Consider the following 19,436-nt stretch of genomic DNA (forward strand, 5'->3'; position numbering starts at 1 on the left):
GAAATGCAGCACTTTATTTGGGAATTATGCAATAAGCTTGCACTTTCTTCATCTACATGCTGGAAGCTCTTTCTTTGCTACAATACTACAAGACACTGTGAAAATAGCCTAATCATGGAATATTAGTTCAGCGCAGGGGTCTCAAACTCAATTTACCCGGGGGCCGCTGGATGTGGAGTCTGGGTGAGGCTGGGCCGCATCAGGGTTTCCACAAGAAAAACAAGATAGCAACCCTCCATAGCCACTCCTCTACAGTCACCACATGCTGCTGACTGAATAGTACCCCATATAGTATCCAATCCCAATTATAGTACTCTATATAGTATCCAATCCCCCCATATAGTGCCCCACATAGTATCCAATCCCCCCATATAGTGCCCCACATAGTATCCAATCCCCCCATATAGTGCCCCACATAGTAGCCAATGCCCCCATATAGTGCCCCACATAGTAGCCAATCCCCCCATATAGTGCCCCACATAGTAGCCAATGCCCCCATATAGTGCCCCACATAGTAGCAATGCCCCCATATAGTGCCCCACATAGTAGCCAATGCCCCCATATAGTTCCCCACATAGTAGCCAATGCCCCCATATAGTGCCCCACATAGTAGCCAATCCCCCATACAGTGCACCATATAGTATCCAATGCCCCTATATAGTGCCCACATAATATCAAATGCCCCCATATAGTGCCCACAAAGTATCCAATCCCCCATATAGTGCCCACATAATATCCAATGCCCCCATATAGTGCCCACATAGTAGCCAATGCGCCCATATAGTGCCCACATAGTAGCCAATGCACCCATATATGCCCCATATAGTATCCAATGCCCCCATATAGTGCCCACATAGTATCCAATGCCCCCATATAGTGCCCACATAGTAACCAATGCCCTCATATAGTGCCCACATAGTATCCAATGCCCCCATATAGTGCCCACATAGTAGCCAATGCCCCCATATAGTGCCCCACATAGTAGCCAATCCCCCATATAGTGCCCACACTATCCCACCTGACCCCCCCACACACTACCCCACGTGACCCCCCTACACACACTATCTCACCTTACTTCCCCCCTACACACACTACCCCACCTGGCCACGATCCCCCCCCACACACACACACACTGCCAACCCCCCAGCCTTCCCACCCCCGGCCGCCATCCCCTGGGTTACAATAGAATACTCACCAGCTCCGGCCTCAGGGTAGAGAGGGGGAGAGAGGGCATTGCTGACGCAGTGAGTGCCGGGGCGGGGGGGGATGTCTCCTGTAGTTTGACGTCGGTAGGCAAAAGATTCGGGGCAGTGACTTTTCCTGTCTGGGGCACTGGCCCCGAATCTTAATGCCTAGCGACGTCACTGGGTCGGGCCACATATAATGCGGGACACTGGGTGAGGTGGGGGCCGCAAACTAGTGTCCCGAGGGCCGCAGTTGGCCCGCGGGCCGCAAGTTTGAGACCCCTGGTTCAGCAGAACAAGTCTGTAAGTGCACCTTAAAAAAAATCTAAAAGATAACCCTTTTTTAACCCTGATTTGCAAAGTGGTGGGCTTTTGTAACGGTGCGTTTACACAGAGAGATTTATCTGACAGATCTTTGAAGCCAAAGCCAGGAACAGACTATAAACAGAAACCGGTTATAAAGGAAAGCCTGGGATTTCTCCTCTTTTAAAATCCATTCCTGGCTTTGGTTTAAAAAATCTGTCAGATAAATCTGTCTGTGTAAACCCACCCTAAGGGTCCTATTACACAGAGCGATTTTTAACGATTAACGATCGCAAACGTGATTGTTTATCGTTAACCTGAAATCGTTCACCATATTACACAGAACGATGGTCATTAGATACGATTGTTACTACGATCATTATTACGATCGTTTACTCCTTCTGATCCCAGCAAAACAATGAACAATGTGCAATTACACTGAACGATTAGTGAAAAAATGCAGAACGAATGTGGAATTACAGCGAACGATTAGTGAATGGTTAACGATAATTTTAGGTTCAGCTCTAAATCAACGATATAACGATTTTTTGATCGTTGCCTGCAATTACACAGAACAATTATTGTTTAAATTTGAACGATATAACGATTTTTCGCACGATAATCGTCCCGTGTTATAGGGTCCTAAGAGCCAAAGTGTCAGTTATGAAACCCCATACAGCCATGGTCTTAGTTTATACACCAAAATCCTGCTGTCAGGTCTGCGTTTGAGGCCCATTTACGTGGGGAAATATGGGCCAAACAGCCTGATTATTGCTCTGTGTTTACACATTCAGGCTTTTAATTGCAGTTACTGATCACAAAGCCAGAAAGTGATGTTGCCAGGATTATGAGCAACCTCACACAGCCAAGATGAATGCATGGGGGCATGGTTTAGGCTGCATGCATTCATCAGTAAGAAGCCACCCTAAAAAGAGCCTGTTCATCAGCTGATCGCTTTGATTTGGGGCCTATAAATGATCATTTGTTAACAGCACATCTACCCTATTTAAACAGGGGGCGCTGATAATAATAAAAGTAAAATGACGTTATGGTCCACTAACACGGAGCGATAATTTGCCCAATCAATTGTTTAACAATTTTGAAGCAATGATTTGGGTTTTATAACGATCAGCATTTAGACAAATAAATTGTTAGAAAAATCATAAGAAAAATGGTTATTGCAATCGTTTTTAAGATTGCTTAAGCCAATCTTACACATAGGGTGCATCTTTGAAAGACTGTTTACATGAAGCGATCTGCTAATTTTTAGCGAACGACCAACGACGATTTGAGAACATGTTGAAAGATCACAATGCACGATATGACCTAAAAATGTTTAATAGCTGAACATTGTGACTTCATAAAAGATACCTCAAATACTTGAAAGAAATTTATAGACCTTTTTGTCAATTTATGAGCAGGGTCCACTTAAAATTCTGTCTGTCCTATTGCTTCAATGGGATTTCTCGTGCGCCGTGTGGACTCCGCTCATAAATTCCGCCTCTTTTGCTCAGTGTGCACGGGCCCTCAGGACCGTAACCCTCCCTGTCCAACATGGTGAACACAGCGGAAGCTAATGCCACTAATGGCCAGGAGATTATGACAATCAGCCATACGCTACTGTGCCCAGTTCAATTACAACTATATACCAGGGTGACCAGTGCATTTACTGCTCTCTGCTAGCTATATCATACTACACCCTACAAGCCTTATGCCAGGGTGCCCAGTGCATTATACGCTGCCTACTATTTCATGTACAATGAGGGCACACAGCTCATTGACACTACATGTAGCATGCCAATGCACCAGTGTGCCCAGGTGATGTACTGCAGCTATACCAGCCATATGCCACAGCACCCACTGTACTTACTGCATATACGAGATACTACTATACCCATGTAATTTACTGTACACTACACGCCATATGCCAGGGGATCTGCCTTGTAACATTTCACAATGAAAGCAAAAAGACTATGCTACATATAACATGCTAGTGTTTATATTACAAGCCATATACCATGGAACCCAATGCATATACTGCAGTTGCAACCCATAAAGTACTGTCCCAAGTATGCTAGGGTACCCAGTTCATTTACAGAATGCTACCATACTCTAGCCATTTACTGTACACAAAAAAAACATTTTACTTCATACTACAGTCTGATCCTATTACTCCAGCTGCTCGCTTCATCTTGATAACCTAAACACGAGATGACGGGTACAGATAGAAGAATATACCACAAGGCTGGTTTGTGGTCTGTAAACCTGGGGACATATACAGTAAGGTTGGTCCATAAGTATTTGGACAGAGACAGCATTTTTTCTATTTGTTCTGTACATTACCACAATAAATTTTAAACAGAGCAATTCAGATGACATTCAAATTCAGACTTTCGGCTTTAATTTGGTGGGCTGAACAAAATGACTGCATAAAAATGTGAGGAACGGAAGCATTTCCGATCCACAATCGCTTCATTTCAGGGACTCAGAAGTAACTGGACAAATAAAATCATTGTAAATAAAGTGTTAATTTCTACTACTTGCAAACCCTTTGTTGGCAATGACTGCCTGAAGTCTTGAGCTCATGGACATCACCAGACGCTGTGTTTCCTCCTTGTTAATGCTCGGCCAGGCCTTTACTGCAGCGGTTTTTAGTTGCTGGTTGTTTGTGGCCTTTCTGTCTGAAGGATAGTCTATAACAAGTGAAATGCTGCCCAACTGGGTTGAGATCAGGTGACTGACTTGGCCATTTAAGAATATTCCCCTTCAATGCCCATCTGTATTATGAAACACTGACCAGTTTGGCTGCATTTAGCTGTATTTGAGCACATAGTATGTCTGTGAATACCTCAGAATTTATCCGGCTGCCTCTGCCCAGTGTCACATCATCAATAAACACCACTAGTGACCCAGTGCCACAGGCAGCCATGCCCAAGCATCACACTGCCTCCGCCAAGTCTGGTGGTATGTTTTGGATCATGAGCTGTACCGCACCTTCACCATACCTTTTTCTATGATTCTGGTAGAGGTTTATCTTGGTTTCATCTGTCCTAAGAATGTCCTAAAGGCCTTATTCCACGGAACGATTATTGGCCGTACTCGGCCGATATTGCCCGTTACGGCTGATAATCGTCCCGTGGAATAGAAGGCAACGATCAGCCAACATTGTTCATGTCGCCTGATCATTGCGGTCATTTGTCTTTCAACAATGTTGAAAAACGACTTTGATAGCAGCGATCTGCCACTATCGATGCTGAGGAATAGGAGCAGCGGCAGCAGACTGCCACTATCCTCTATGGGCTGCCCGGATGATCTAGTGATCACCCGGGCAGCCCACCAGACCCCCCCCCACACACACACACAGCACATGGCCCTTCCCGCACTCACCTGATCGCTGCCGCCGCGTGTAATAGCGGTGGCAGCGAGCGGGGGACAAGGAGCAAACAGTTTGCTCCTCACAGTTGGCCCGTAGAATAGGGCCTTAAGAATGCACTCTTCTCTTTATGGTAGATTTGCATATGGATACACCTACATTGAGAAAGGCTGGTCACTTGGTTGGCTGTTGTGAGGGGGGGGGGGGGGGGTTCTTCACTGGAAATTAGAGGAGTTAACCAGTGCTTGCTTGCTTTCTGAGGATGTGCCAAACTGCAGATTTTGCCACTCCTAATATTGTAGCTATTTCTCAGATGGGTTTTCTCTGTTCTCGCAGCTTAAAAGGGGTTAGCCACTTTATAGTAAAATAGTTCAGTTTACAGCATCAGTAAGTGTACTCACTGCACTTACTGACAGCAGCTTACTTCTACTGTACAGTGAACTATCTTACTATAAAGTGTCCAACCCCTTAAAGGATGGCTTGTTTCACCTGCATGGAGAGCTCCTTTGACCACATGTTTTCTACACAGCAGAATCTCCAAGTACAAACAGCACTCAAATCAACACCAGGCCTTTTATCTGCTTACTTGAGAATAACATATAAAGAAAATTGCCCATAACTTCCCATGAAACAACCCAAGAGTCAATTGTCCAATTACTTTTGGTCCCTTTAAAAACCAGGGTGGCACATGTTAAGGAGCTGAAACTCTTAAAGTGGTACTCTGACCAATATTTTTCTTTCAAATCAACTGGTTTCAGAAAGTTATATAGATTTGTAGAAGAAAGAAAGGATTCCTTCAGCTCATAGAATTTAATCTGCTTTATTTCAAATCTTTATTTAAAATCTTTAAAATCACTGTGCGTTTCAAACCCATCCGGTTCTTAGTCATGGTATCTTAATCAAAATATGTCTGGTAGGATTACCATTGATGGTATAGCCATAGAGCCCAATTCAATTCCTCGGCTACATCACTTGTGAGGAACATGTGGAAAGTGCCACTGTCATATGCCGCTTGACAACGACGCTTCCACATGTTCCTCACAAGTGATGTAGCCGAAGAGTTGAATTGGGCTCTACCTGCAGGAAGTGGTGTTTTCTTTCCAGTCTGACACAATGCTCTCTGCTGCCATCACTGTCCGAGTCCAGAGCAGCCACAAATGCCCATAGAAAACCTCTCCTGCTCTGGACAAAGCAGGAGAGCACTGTGTAAGACTGAAAAGAAAATACCACTTCCTGTCAGTGTCCAAATATATATATGGACCTAACTGTAGGTCTGCATAGGAGCTGAAGGCATGAAACAGAAGATCCTATAAAGCACATCATCTGTAAATAAATAATATATATTACAAGAAGCATCTCCGCTTAAGTGCAATAATAACCAAGAAGAAAAAAAACTGAAACAAAAATTCTGCCATTTCGCAGTGTGGCTTGCAAAAAGGGGATCTTCTAAAAAGAGACTTGGCATAATCATTCAATAATTGCAGTCAAGGTTACATAGCCCAGCCCTAGGTAAAAACGGTATTACGATAATTAAATTTTTTTTTTTACATTTCTTTACTACACAGTTACATAACGTTGTAACATAACTTTAAAAGAAATTAATAAAGTTTAGTATTTTTACACTGGTAATAAGGCGGTAGTAAGGGGCAACATGGCCCCACTGCTGCTACCAATGATAAGACCTGCACAAGCCCTGGTTCCGTCACAGTTACATATCACAGAGAAAACTGTCAACCTTCACTTCCTCTGCTAAATGTAGCCTCATTTGCAGCGCTAGTGACATAGGCTGCTTGTAGTAGTGCTAGAGATATGAAACTGTGCCAAGATCAGGTCTTGTGCAGCCCTGCAGTTCCTGACACAGGCAATAGAAGCAGCAGAGAGGCTGCACCGTCCGTTACTACAGCCACTGAAATGTAAAGACAATTATATTGCTTTATTGAAGGGGAACTATCAGCATGTTGAGCATGTACCTCATGTTCGTGGTGCCGGTCTTTTTTTTTTTTTTTCTAGGTCCCGCTGTTTTGGAGAAGTTTGATTTAGAGCAAATATGCAGCACATACCTGCTGATAGTTCCCCTATAATAATGTATTTGCCAGAATAACCTTTTAATCCCTTAACGCCCAATAATGGATATATCTGTCATGATTTAGTAACCGAGACAATGGGCTGTCAACAATGGGAGGGAAAGAGCACGCCTATCAGGTGGAGACATGTTTATTAAATTAACGTATTTGCAGAAACTTTCAACTTGACAAGCCCTGCAAGTTTAACTACATTAGTTGAGATTGAAAAACAATGTTTAACTGATAATCTCCCCCCGTAACAAGACGATAAAATAAATGGTGCAATGCAATCATCAGGAATGGTCACTTACCAGAAAACTAGCTATACTGGTTAGGGTTATAAATAATTAGGAAGCCTTCATTTACACATCAAAGAGCTGTGACTCAAGGTGCTACTCGGCTACTAAGATGTACAAAAGGTGCTAGTAACTTGTAAGGGTCCTTTTACACATACCGGTAAATTGCTTAAGCAATTGTTTAGTGAACGCTAAATAATTGGTGTTAAGATGAAAAGATAGATTGCTATTGCGATCATATTTAAGATGGTAAATATCGTAATTGCGTTTGAATATATACTGTGAATGTGTGTTTACACTGATAGACTTGTGAAAGAATAACAATGATTTCAACGTCAGCTCAAGCGAAGACCACCAGAAGATTATTGGTAAAATTTGAACAATTTAACGATTTGTTGAGCAATAAACAGCCCATGTAAAAGGCCATTAAAACCAGTTTGGTGGCTATAGAACAGTATACAATCAAGGGAAAGGGGGAAGACAGGAGAGACAAACTTTTACTACAACTTAAAATTGAAAGCTTTGCTCAGTTACTGTACAGCCTTAGTATGCTGAGCAAATTCTACTTTCTTTCTAAGGGTACTATTACACCAACAGATCTGACGACAGATTATCTGCCAAAGATTTGAAGCCAAACCCAGGAGTGGATTTGAAAAGAGGAGAAATCCAGTCTTTCCTTTATGACCTGCTCTCTGATTATAGTCTGTTCCTGGGTTTGGCTTCAAATCTTTGGCAGATAATCTTCGTCAGATCTGTTGGTGTAATAGTACCCTAACTGTATATGCAATTCTCTCCTAAATACTACCTTTTCTTGCTTTCTAGTCTATCAATAGCCTGTCACTGTCTTATTCGTGCGACCATTTAAATACATTGTTATTGGCCGCACATTTCTTATTTAGACAAGAGAGATTTGCAATCAATAATGAAGATTTTACCGCCACATGAAAGATCAATAGCCAACAAGCAGGGTTTGCTCACTTATCGGCTGATTGCTGGGCATTTTACACACACCGATTATCGGGTGAATTGGCGTTCCTAAAGCTTACTAGCGATAATCGGCCTGTTACATTTTTTCCGCAGATGAGGTAGACATCAATCAGATCAATAGAGCATTTACACACAACACTACAAGACAAAAAGGCTAACCACTGTGCCACCCACAGGGTAGCTATCAGTTTGATGTTAAATGGACACTGTCATTACAAAGAAAAAACATTTTGATGTGTTATAGAGGCACAATAAAAGATTGGAACTGTTAGGGTCTGCGCATTAGACCCAAACCGATCACTAGAACAAGCCAGAAGAAGTGTGTGTTCAGAGCGTTCTCTTCCAGCTGTGTCATGTGACCGAGAAAGGCTCATAATTGAGGTCTATAAACCAGTCGTCTCCAGAGACACCCAATGGAGAGAGAAGCCAGCAGCTGTGCACTTCTCTTCCCACTTGTTCAAGTGATCAGTCAGTGTCTGACTGATCAGACCCTGAGCAATAAAAACAATTAATATCTCAAACTATTTTTACAGGTATACTTGATGATTTTATTAAGAAACTGCATATATGTGTATTTGGTCTAATTAAGTTATTAGGGAAGGTATAGAATTCTCAAAAGCTCGGTTTAAAGTCATTATTTTTCTTATTACACCTAAACAAAAGCATAACCTTATTAAAGTGGTGATAGTGTAAAAAAAAGTCTGCAAATCATATACAGAAATATTCAACAAAATCTGAGAATTCTGCCATTGTCGATTAAATGATATTCCTCCACCCGTGGCTGCAAACGAGTGCTGATCAGTAAGATTGGCGCTTGTTTGCACTGCCTTTATAAAGGCACAATTAAATGATCATTGCATTTAAATATATTGCTACCAGCTGCACATCCCCTGTTTACACATAGTTTTTGGGAAATGTATAATTTATTTCATATGCGAATAAGGCATTTGGGAGCACTGGGGGCAGGACTACCACCCTTAGTACAACAATCTTCCCTGACCAGCACACTACTCCTAATAAATATTGGGGTGACACTGTGCTCATCACTTATAACTATTCATAACGAGGGGTGTGCCAGCCAGGGCAGAGTTTGGTTGTTCTGCTCCAGTGTGCCAAGACGCCTCATTTTCATTTGAAATAAACTGCAAATTTCCTGAAAAATGCTAAATTTACCATCATCCTCAGTGCCCTGTGCCCTTTAGCGACATAACAGCAGGTTAAATATTTTTTCGTTTCTTTTTAAAACCGGTCCTGCTCATAAAATGGATAACTAAGTGTGTGTTTAGAGAGAGATTTATCTGACAGATTTTTGAAGCCAAAGCCAGGAATGGGTCTGGAAAGAGGAGAAACCTAAAATTTTCCTTTATGACCAGTTCTCTGTTTATAGCCTGTTTCTTCCTTTGGCTTCTGTCTGTGTAAACACACCCTTAGGCCATGTTCACACAGTGTATAAACATCAGCCGTCGTCTAACATTGACGTGTCAAACACCGACACGTTCACCCGGCCGATACTGCACGTTAATCGGCAAGATTAACGTAATTTGATTTTAATTGGAATGCGGGCACATTCGGGTGTGCCCGTACCCAATTTGCCGTGGACCACAATGTAAAGTATAGCACACACTGTGAGCACAGGCTATTTTGTAAGGGCGCTGTTCAATGAACAGCAGCTGCACAAAATAGACCTGTAAATTATTTTGTGCATCCGCAACCATAACCAGGAGTGAAAAGGGGGGGGGGGGGGGGGGGGGGGAAATGGCATAAAATTGTGTCACTAGCTAACCCAACCATATCACAGAACTGCAGAACGCAGTTGCAGATGGTTTTGTTGAGTGCTCAGGTGTTCTCTGCAAAATGCAGAGGCTCCCATAGACTTCTATTGGAGAGTCTGTACCGCAATTACAACCTGTCCTTTTTTTGCGTAACGGATGCACAAATTTACAGGATTTATGAATAGCACCAGTATAGGGGCTCTAACAGGGGTTCGGGAGCATGTCACCCCGGCACGGGGGGTGACAGGTTCCCTTTAAGGCTGCGGTCACACACAACAGTTTTAATGGAAAAATGCCACTGCAGTTTTTGAACCAAATCCAAGACTGGATTCAAAAGGAATGGGAACTATAAAGAAAGGCCAGCTTCTTCTGCTTCCTGCTGGATCCACTTATGGCTTTGGCTTAAAAGCTAAATGAAAAACACACAAAGCTGTGGGCGATGCCCCCTAAGGCTTCTTTTACACAAAGGCCTAAGTTACACAGTATATTCTTTTAGAGCTTAAAGGGGTACTCCGGCCAGGGAGTATTTTTAAGCTATGGCCGGGGAGGGGGTGGTTATAGACGGCGGAGATCACTTACCTCCCCAGTTCCAGCGTCGGGTCACAGATGGCCCTGCCCCGTACACCCATCCCGCGGCCGCTCCCTGGTGTGAGCTGCGGCATGAGACGTGACGTCTCAAGGCAGCTCAGCCATTCAGCGGCCTTAGCGGAGTCCCACCTCGGCCGCTGAATGGCTGAGGTAAGTAATCTCCACCGTCTATAACCATCCCCTCCCCGGCCATAGCTAAAAAATATCGCCGGGCCGAGAGTATGCTTCAATCACCTATCTGCCCCCTTCCCTATCTTTCCCCCCCCCCCTCAATCCCCCACCAGGAAGTGAAGTAAACTCATTCTTACCTAATGACTGTTGACCCCAGGCTGTTCTGTGGCAGCCATTTTGTGACAATGACATCATTAAAGAGGGAGGAGGGTCTAAGGCCTGTTAAGCCAGCCTCCCTTTGTCAGATGACTCAGGTTGCTCAGCTCTGATTGGCTGAACAAACTGTGAGCCATCTAACAGTTTTACAGAGTCAGTTAGACATCACAGGAGACAAAGTGCATCATGGGAAAGCCCAAACGAGGAAATGAAGAAAAAAATAAAGACACCAACTGGAGCTTCAGGGACCTGCAAATAGCGGGAAATTCAAATAGAGACAGGCTCAGGAGGGATGTTTTTTTTATCAGCGCCAGAGTACCCCTTTAAAGCGAATGTATCACTTCAGTTAGTAAATAAATATTTTTATACGACTTGATGGGCACCACCTGGTTCCCGCTTTCTGCAATGTTTTCTCTTTATGCAAATTAAGTCGCTTGGTGCACTTGGTGGAAGTGAGCCAAGCACCTCCAGTGCGCCAATATCTTCTCCTCTGGGTGAGGCAGAGCAAGGCTGAGGCTGGACTTGATTTAGAAAGCGGCACATCAATTCTGCGCGTCAAAGAGACATGTCAAAAGTTACAATTAGTCGCGGTCTAAACACTCAAACCACGACCAATCAGAAGTCCTCACTCAGCACATTCTCTCCAGGCTTTGTGTGACGTGACAAGACTGCAAATCTATGAAGCGTCCTCTACCCACTTATGCCACGTCGGGTGCCTTTACACAGACGGATTATATGACAAATTTTTGAAGTTAAAGCCAGGAATGGATTTGAAAAATGAAAAAGGAGAAATCTCAGTCTTTCCTTTATAACCTGTTCTCTGTTTATAGTCTGTTGCTGGCTTTGGCTTCAGAAATCTGTCAGTTACTGTAAATCCCTCTATGTAAAGGCACCCGTACCGTGTAGAACCTCTCAAGCAGTATGTTATGTGTACGACACAGTAAGCAACGTAACCAAAAAGAGGGTAAAATAAACACAAGGATAGGGGATTTTCTTTTTTGTTACATTTTTTTAAAAAGTAAATAAAAAGTGATTAAAATGTCCAATCTACACAAATATGATACTACTAAAAACTAAAAAAATTGTGCCGCAAAAATAGACATCTTTCCGGTATGTGAAAAAAATACCATCACAATGGGGCAATTTTAATTATAATTATTTGCAAAAAAAAACAAAAACACACACATTAGAAAAGCTGTTAACATGGATATCATGTTCGGACTGATGTATAGAATATATAAATATATCATGTCAGTTTTACAGTAAAGTGCATTAAATAGATACAGGAGACCCCCAAAAGCTACAAAATTGCTCTTTTTTCCAATTTCACCTTATAAATAATATATTTGGGGTTCCTCTGTGTATTGTATGGTGGCTTGAAAGGTGTCTTTACAAAGCACACTTGCTCTTGAAAAAAAACAAGCCCTTACATGGCCCTGTAGATGAAGATATAAAAGCTAAATTTAAATTGGCCTGGTCATTTTGGGCATGGTCATAAAGGGGTTAAAATTGATGAACTATCCTAATAAACAGTCATTAATGTCAGCTCGGTGAGAGTCTGATTTACAGCACCTCCATGATTACACAGCTGTGATTTAGAGATTAACTATAACAATTTCATATCTGGATATGCCATAAATGTGTGATAAATACAGGTCTCATAGTTGGGACACAAATCTCTCAAAATCAGCAATAAATGTCCCAAACAGGACAACCTTTTAATTCTGTTGGTCTGTTATGGTATGCAATTGTTTTAGAATGGAATGTTTTAACCTTTAAGGGTGCGTTCACACCTACAGGATCTGCAGCAGATCCTGTAGGTGTGAACGCACCATAAGGCTATGTTCACACTACGTATATTTGAGGCTGTATGTTTGAGGCTGTATAGCAACCAAAACAAGGAGTGGATTGAAAACACAGAAAGGCTCTGTTCACATAATGTTGTAATTGAGTGGATGGCAGTCATTTAATGGCAAATATGTGCTGTTATTTTAAAATAACGGCTGTTGTATTGAAATAATGGAAGTTATTTATCGTTATATGGCGGCCATCCACTCAATTTCAACATTATGTGAACAGATCCTTTCTGTGTTTTCAATCCACTCCTGGTTTTGGTTGCTATGAGGACCTGACATGAGGACCAAATACAGCCTCAAATATACATAGTGTGAACCCAGCCTAAGGGTAGCTTCACACGGGCGGGCTCGCAGCGAGATTCTCGCTGCGAGCCCGGCAGGTCCTGGCAGTTCCCATAAACTACATACTTGCTGCGGACCGCAGCGAGTATGTAATTGTACCGCGCTTAACCCCTTCTACTCCCGCCCGGCTCCCCCGCTGTAAGCAGCATACATTACCTGTCCTTGCTGCTCGGGTCCGGCGTCCTGCTCTCCCGTCCGGCCAATTAGTGTGTTGCCCAGCCGCAGCCACTGATTGGCCGGGCGGGAGAGCAGGACGCCGGACCCGTGCAGCAAGGACAGGTAATGTATGCTGCTTACAGCGGGGGAGCCGGGCGGGAGTAGAAGGGGTTAAGCGCGGTACAATTACATACTCGCTGCGGTCCGCAGCAAGTATGTAGTTTATGGAAACTGACAGGACCTGCCGGGCTCGCAGCGAGAATCTCGCTGCGAGCCCGCCCGTGTGAAGCTACCCTAAAGGAGTATTCTGCTCAAACATAACTTTTCACATGTTGCTGGCCATGGTGAGACTAACAATTCATTCAATACTAGTTATTATCTAGTCAGTCTCTTTTCTCCAGTTCTGCTTCTGCTGCTTTGTGCTGAAGACACAGAAAAGTATATGTAAACTGTTTTCCCTACCACTGCTCTGAACCCCCCCCCCCCTTCCAAGGGGGCTGATGTAGACAAGGGTCTATTAGGCCTTATTCTCACGTCCCGTAAAACTGTCAGTAGTCGCGGATCCGATGCGTGCCGGGCAGTGGTGGGGGCTCTGGCTAGATCACGGCACGGATCTCCCCCCAGATCACGGCACGGATCGCGTTAATGAGCTTTAAGTTTATAGAATTTTTGCAATCCTCCCAGCATTACAAAGTTGCAGATACAGCCTGACTTGTTTACATGAGCCATCTTGGAAGGGATTTTTGGTTTTTCCTCCTTGCCTTCTAAGGCCTTATTTACACAATCTGTGCACGGTCTGTATATATGGACTTCGGAGTTCCTGGCATCACATCTCATTATGATGTCGGACATTGAGTAATATAAAATCGAGAACAAGGACCTCTTCTAAGGATTAATGAATTAACATTCTATCTAATGCTTTTGTGATAACTGAAAACATGATTCTGTGTTCTTCACATTTCTTTTGCTACTTGTAAATTGTCATAAGCTTTAGTTACATACTGAAATAAATAGTCCTGTTGATGATCAAACTTCTATCGGTGACTTTCAACCCTAGTTAGCCACTTCTCTACTGTGAGTGTCTGCAAAGAAAACCATGATATTCATGACTAAGGGTCATTCACATGTTTTGATGTTGGAAGTCCCGAAGTCTATTCTGTAGCACATTGTCCATATATACGGACCATGCACAGAACATGTTAAAAAAAAAAAAGTACATAGGAGTCCGCACTTTTAGGGTGCGTTCACACCTACTGGATCTGCAGCAGATCTGCAGCAGATTTGATGCTGTGTTCAGTTATTTAAATGAAATCTGCTGCAGAAAATCAGCTGCAGATCCTGTAGGTGTGAACACACCACTAAAAGGGATCTTCACTTAAAATCACACCAGTGTAACATTTCGGCTATAGATGTAACTTTGTGTAAGGGTATAAACACACACACACCGTATACGCAACATATACGCAGCAGATTAGATCTAAATAACTGAACACAGCATCAAATCTGCTGCGTATACGGTGTGTGTGTTTGTACCCTAAGGGTACAAACCCACTCACCGTATACGCAGCAGATACGCAGTAAATACGCAGCAGAATTGATGGTGCAGATTTGATGCTGTGTTCAGTTATTTAGATCGAGGGTACAAACCCACACACCGTATACGCAGCTTATTTACTGCTGCGATACGCAGCAAATACGCAGCAAACACGCAACAAATACGCAGCAGATTAGATCTAAATAACTGGACACAGCATCAAATCTGCACCACCAAATCTGCTGCGTATCTGCTGTGTATACGGTGTGTGGGTTTGTACCCCTAATCTGCTGCGTATTTGTTGCGTATTTGCTGCGTATCTCAGCAGTAAATACGCTGCGTATACGGTGTGTGTGTTTATACCCTTACAAGGAATGGCCACTGCATGTGGACAAAGTCCTGCCTTGTATGCAGTGGCCAATGACCACACCATTTTGGCAGAAATAAGTGTGGAATCGCAGTTAAAATCATGTTGTTATTGGCCCCTGCAGGCAGGCAGGTGTATCTTGTCTATGTGTAGTACCCACTAAATCCTTGGGGTGCCTATACACAGAGGTTTATCTGACAGATTTTTGAAGCAAAAGACAGGAACAGACTATAAATAGAAAACAAACCATAAAGGAAAGATTGAAATTCTCCTCTTTTCAAATCGATTCCTGGCTTTGGCTTAAAAAATCTGAGATAAATCTCTCTGTGTAAAGGCACCCTTAGGGTACAAACAAACACACCGTATACGCAGCAGATCTGCAGCAGATCTGCAGCAAATTTGATGGTGCAGATTTGATGCTGTGTTCAGTTATGTAGATCTAATCTGCTGCGTATCACGGCAGTAAATACGCAGCGTATACGGTGTGTGTGTTTGTACCCTTAGAGTGGCCAACAGCTGTGTCTCTTGATTACACCCCCTTTAATACACATGCATTCTTCTCTCAGCTTGGTATACAGGTATTTTAAAATATAGAGAGAGTGGTAGACCGCTGTCAGGCCTTACCGGTCACTGTTTATCTCTTCTGAGAAAAGTTAAAGGGGTTATCCAGTGCTACAAAAACATAGCCACTTTCTTCCAGAGACAGCCCCACTCTTGTCTCCAGCTTGGGCGGGGTTTTGCTGCTAAGTTCCATTGAAATGAATGAAGCATAATTGCAAACCGCACCTGACCTGGAGACGTGTTGTCTCTGAAAAAAAGTGGCCATGTTTTTGTAGCACTGGATAATCCCTTTAAAATCACCTGTCAGGGGAGAGCCAAGAAACCACCAATGGTTTAGCCGCCAATAGTCTGTGTATGGCCAGCTTTAGACTATGTTCACACAGTCAAAATAATGGATGTTATGTTATGGATGGATGTTTCTCGTTAAATGACGACCGCCCAATAAAAACTGCCATCATTATAACAAAGTGTGAACATAGCCTTTACCTGTGTTCACAAAACATGAAACCTCTGTCACAGGCTCATATGTGATGAGGGGGATGAGCACACACTAAAACGCTATTCTACCTGTCATAATGGTGGGCATAACCCTTTATAAACCACAAGGGTCTATGGTGTCTGGCACACTGCCATTTTAATCTGGATGCTTCTATGATAAAATAAAGACATTCTTAGCCTTGAATAAACAACATAATGGTCTTTACGCATGGCAAAATAGATTTGGTACAGCAGCAACAGGCCGTCTATGTTGAAGGTGTACAAATGACAAATTTATATTGATTCCATACACATACAGCCACAGTCTTCAACCAATGACAAATACTGTTCTAAAATGTATGTACAACAGCCTCAATAAACAGGCTATTCTGTTTTTCCCAGCAACCACCTGGAAACTAAGCAAAACTTTGCAAGAGTAACAATACAGTATAGTTACAATGTCCAAGCCCATAATACCAGTATCAGCCTGAATCCAGCATGAGACTGCCTTCATCCATCAGCTTACTCATCAACAGATGGATGGTGGGTGCAGATCACAAGTTATTCAGCCAATCTAAGCAAATGACAGGATGAAGGCTTCAAGTAGAAACTGACCAGCAAGGTACATTAGAAAGGATTCTCAATACTTTCTGATTCCAATGACACTCTTCAAGCAGCTAAAGTGGCTAAGGTAGCAACGCTGCACCAAGCTGGGCTGGGCAGAAAGGTAACAGGTGGTCGCATGGAGAAACCAAACCAAACACTGACCAACCTGAAAAATACGACTGACCCTTTCCTAAGGACACATACACAAGAGGGTAAGAAGACCACAACTTTGCTGTCAGAAGTTCAGGTGCTGAATCCCTCTTCCTCTACTGCAAAGATCTGAGTCTTTAGGATATATGGTCCTGTCTGACAGCAACCTATGCATTAAGAAGTCATGTAACATTACAAATGGATTTTTGTGATCACACCATGTCATTAACATATAAAGCAGCTCTCTAGTCAGGACCCTATCAAACAGCACCATAGATCTTTGCAGCCTGGAGGGAAGTGGGCATCATACTTGGCACCCATCACAACACAAGGTTTTTTCATGCTGGACATGTGGCACAAACTGAGTGAAAGAGGTTTACCAGTGCAATGTGGAGGGTGCAATGTAATGGACATGGGAAGGGTAGAATAACAAACATGGAGCCAGAGCCAAGCACTATAGTGTATGATCAAGGGAGGGCTCACAATAAATTGACAAGTTACTATAACAAAGTTCTGTTGGGGTTCAATGCCTGTGACAATGCTGATATAGACCTGGAAAGACAGTATGGTGGCAGCACGTGGTGACATACATGAAGGTGATGGCAATGGACCTGGCACCTGCTGCACAAATCTACTAGAGGGGTAAGGAGCTGCTCCATTATGTGTAACAGGATTGGGGGATGTAAGATACAGGCATTGCATTATGCTTGTTCAGAGAGGCAGAACTGTAATACAGCACTGAGAACATGAGGTGACTCAAGTGCATGTAGGCTGGCACTAGGTGGGTAAGCCATGCCATGATGAGTAACCCAATCTAGATAAAGTTGCACTGGCATTTATGGCGCTGATAGGGCGAAGGAGGATGAAAGACACAAGCAATGGTGGAGACAAGTGACAACAAGTCAAAGAAGTAGGGTGACACTAGTGGGTGACATGGCAGGAGACTGAAGAGTGAAAGTTACAATAAGACATCAGGAGGAGGTGGTAGAAAGAGACTGAGGGGGCACAGACCAGCAGAGATGCCCATCAATACATGCAGGCAGGACACAGAGGGCATGGGGAACTTCTGAGAATAGCAGGTGAGTGAAGGGTAAAAGGGCAATTCCATGAGCAGTCTGCAGCATTGTCAGTGGTAGGGGACCACAGAATCCCCCTGGAGGCCAGAACCCTGGGGGTCTCTGGAAGAACAGAAAGTAGGAAGGGGAGGGGGAGCAGTGGGAGAAATGGCAGGATGGAGGCATTACATGCTGTGGGGCCATGAGGGCTTGGAGCCTGGCTTACTTGGGGCTCCCCCATAGCTAGGACTGCACATGCAGAGGGAGCAGAGGGCATTAAAGAGAAAAGAAGCTGTGCTCTATTAGAAGGGGGAGGGCTGAGCAGTGGGGAGGGGGAGTCACATCCTGACTCTCCCCATGGAGCTCAGATCCCAGGTCCCCTCTCACTTTGCAGGGTGGAATCAGACACTGACCTGCTGCAGTTGTGGCTGTGGAGCGGCTGCTGTCGGTGCCGGGTCCGGGCTCTCCGCCGATGGAGCCGCCGCCGCTTGCTGGAGGGGCTTTCACCACCGGGCAGAGCACAGACACACAGGGCAAAAGGAAAAGCCTCGCTGTGTGTCTGTGCAGCTGGCGAAGCCAAGGAGGGGGCTGGCTGTGGGGGTGCAGGAGCCCCGTGGAAGGAGCGGGCTGCCAGGGGGGCTCCCGTCTTCCCAATGAGTCCCCCCTTAGTTAAAATAAGAAGAGAGAAAAATGAGGAGGAAAAAAATTCCGGCTGGAGTTTAAAACAAAGAGGCGGAAATAGCCGAGTCGTGCCGAGGAAAGCCGAATGTATGAGCTGCGCCTGCGCCTGACGGAGGGGGGAGGACAGCACGGAGGGGAGGAGGGGAGGCTGGGGATTGTCCTTCTCTAATGCAGGGAGAGGGAAGGAGGAGAGGTGTGAGGTGCATGTGAGAACCCCTGCTGCCAGCAAGCACATCTGCTCCACAGCTCAACTTCTGCCTGCCCGGACTCCTAGGGCTGAGGGTGACAATGGGCAGCTCTGAGGGCAGGTTGGCATACTAGGGGCACACAAGATAGATTTGAAGGGTATACCTGGTAGAATACAGGTGGCACAGGCCATGGCTTTACTGGGTGGATGCTTTGTCTTTGAGCATGCCAATTAATATAATGGACAGTAAGAAAACTAGGGCATGAAGAAAGGAGGGCTACAGCCCCTATTGGGCTTACTATATCTGAAGAGAGTTCTGTTCCTGGCTGGTGCGGTGTGCTTCTTCAGAGGGCACCTACATGTGGAAACAGGTCTCTATCTGGGCACCCCAATGGTGACAAGTTAGGAGATGCATGCCCAGGCATATTTCTCCCATTGTAATGTTAATAGCAGGTGCAGGAGTGCCCCCATATGGTCCTCAGTCACAAGTATGCCCCCATATGGTCCTCAGTCACAAGTATGCCCCCATATGGTCCTCAGTCACAAGTATGCCCCCATATGGTCCTCAGTC

At 44.1% G+C, this 19,436-nt stretch overlaps 1 protein-coding gene and 1 long non-coding RNA gene across 3 annotated transcripts in view; one reads left to right on the plus strand and one right to left on the minus strand.

Moving 5' to 3' along the window:
- The window catches only part of PCGF3 (polycomb group ring finger 3), a 66,587-nt gene that overhangs the window by 43,150 nt on the left and 4,001 nt on the right, over positions 1 to 19,436 (minus strand). Inside the window, exon 1 of one of the 2 annotated variants that reach the window (XM_069964378.1) lies at positions 18,411 to 18,736. The exons of the other annotated variant lie outside the window; for it this stretch is intronic. The gene's annotated coding sequence lies outside the window, so the exon portion shown is untranslated. Of the gene's footprint in view, positions 1 to 18,410; positions 18,737 to 19,436 lie in introns of those variants that run through there. 2 annotated transcript variants of the gene reach the window in all.
- The window catches only part of LOC138787192 (uncharacterized), an 87,928-nt gene that overhangs the window by 11,369 nt on the left and 57,123 nt on the right, over positions 1 to 19,436 (plus strand). The window lies entirely within an intron of this gene.

Source organism: Dendropsophus ebraccatus, chromosome 3, assembly GCF_027789765.1.
Source record: "Dendropsophus ebraccatus isolate aDenEbr1 chromosome 3, aDenEbr1.pat, whole genome shotgun sequence".
Lineage (NCBI taxonomy): Eukaryota > Metazoa > Chordata > Amphibia > Anura > Hylidae > Dendropsophus > Dendropsophus ebraccatus.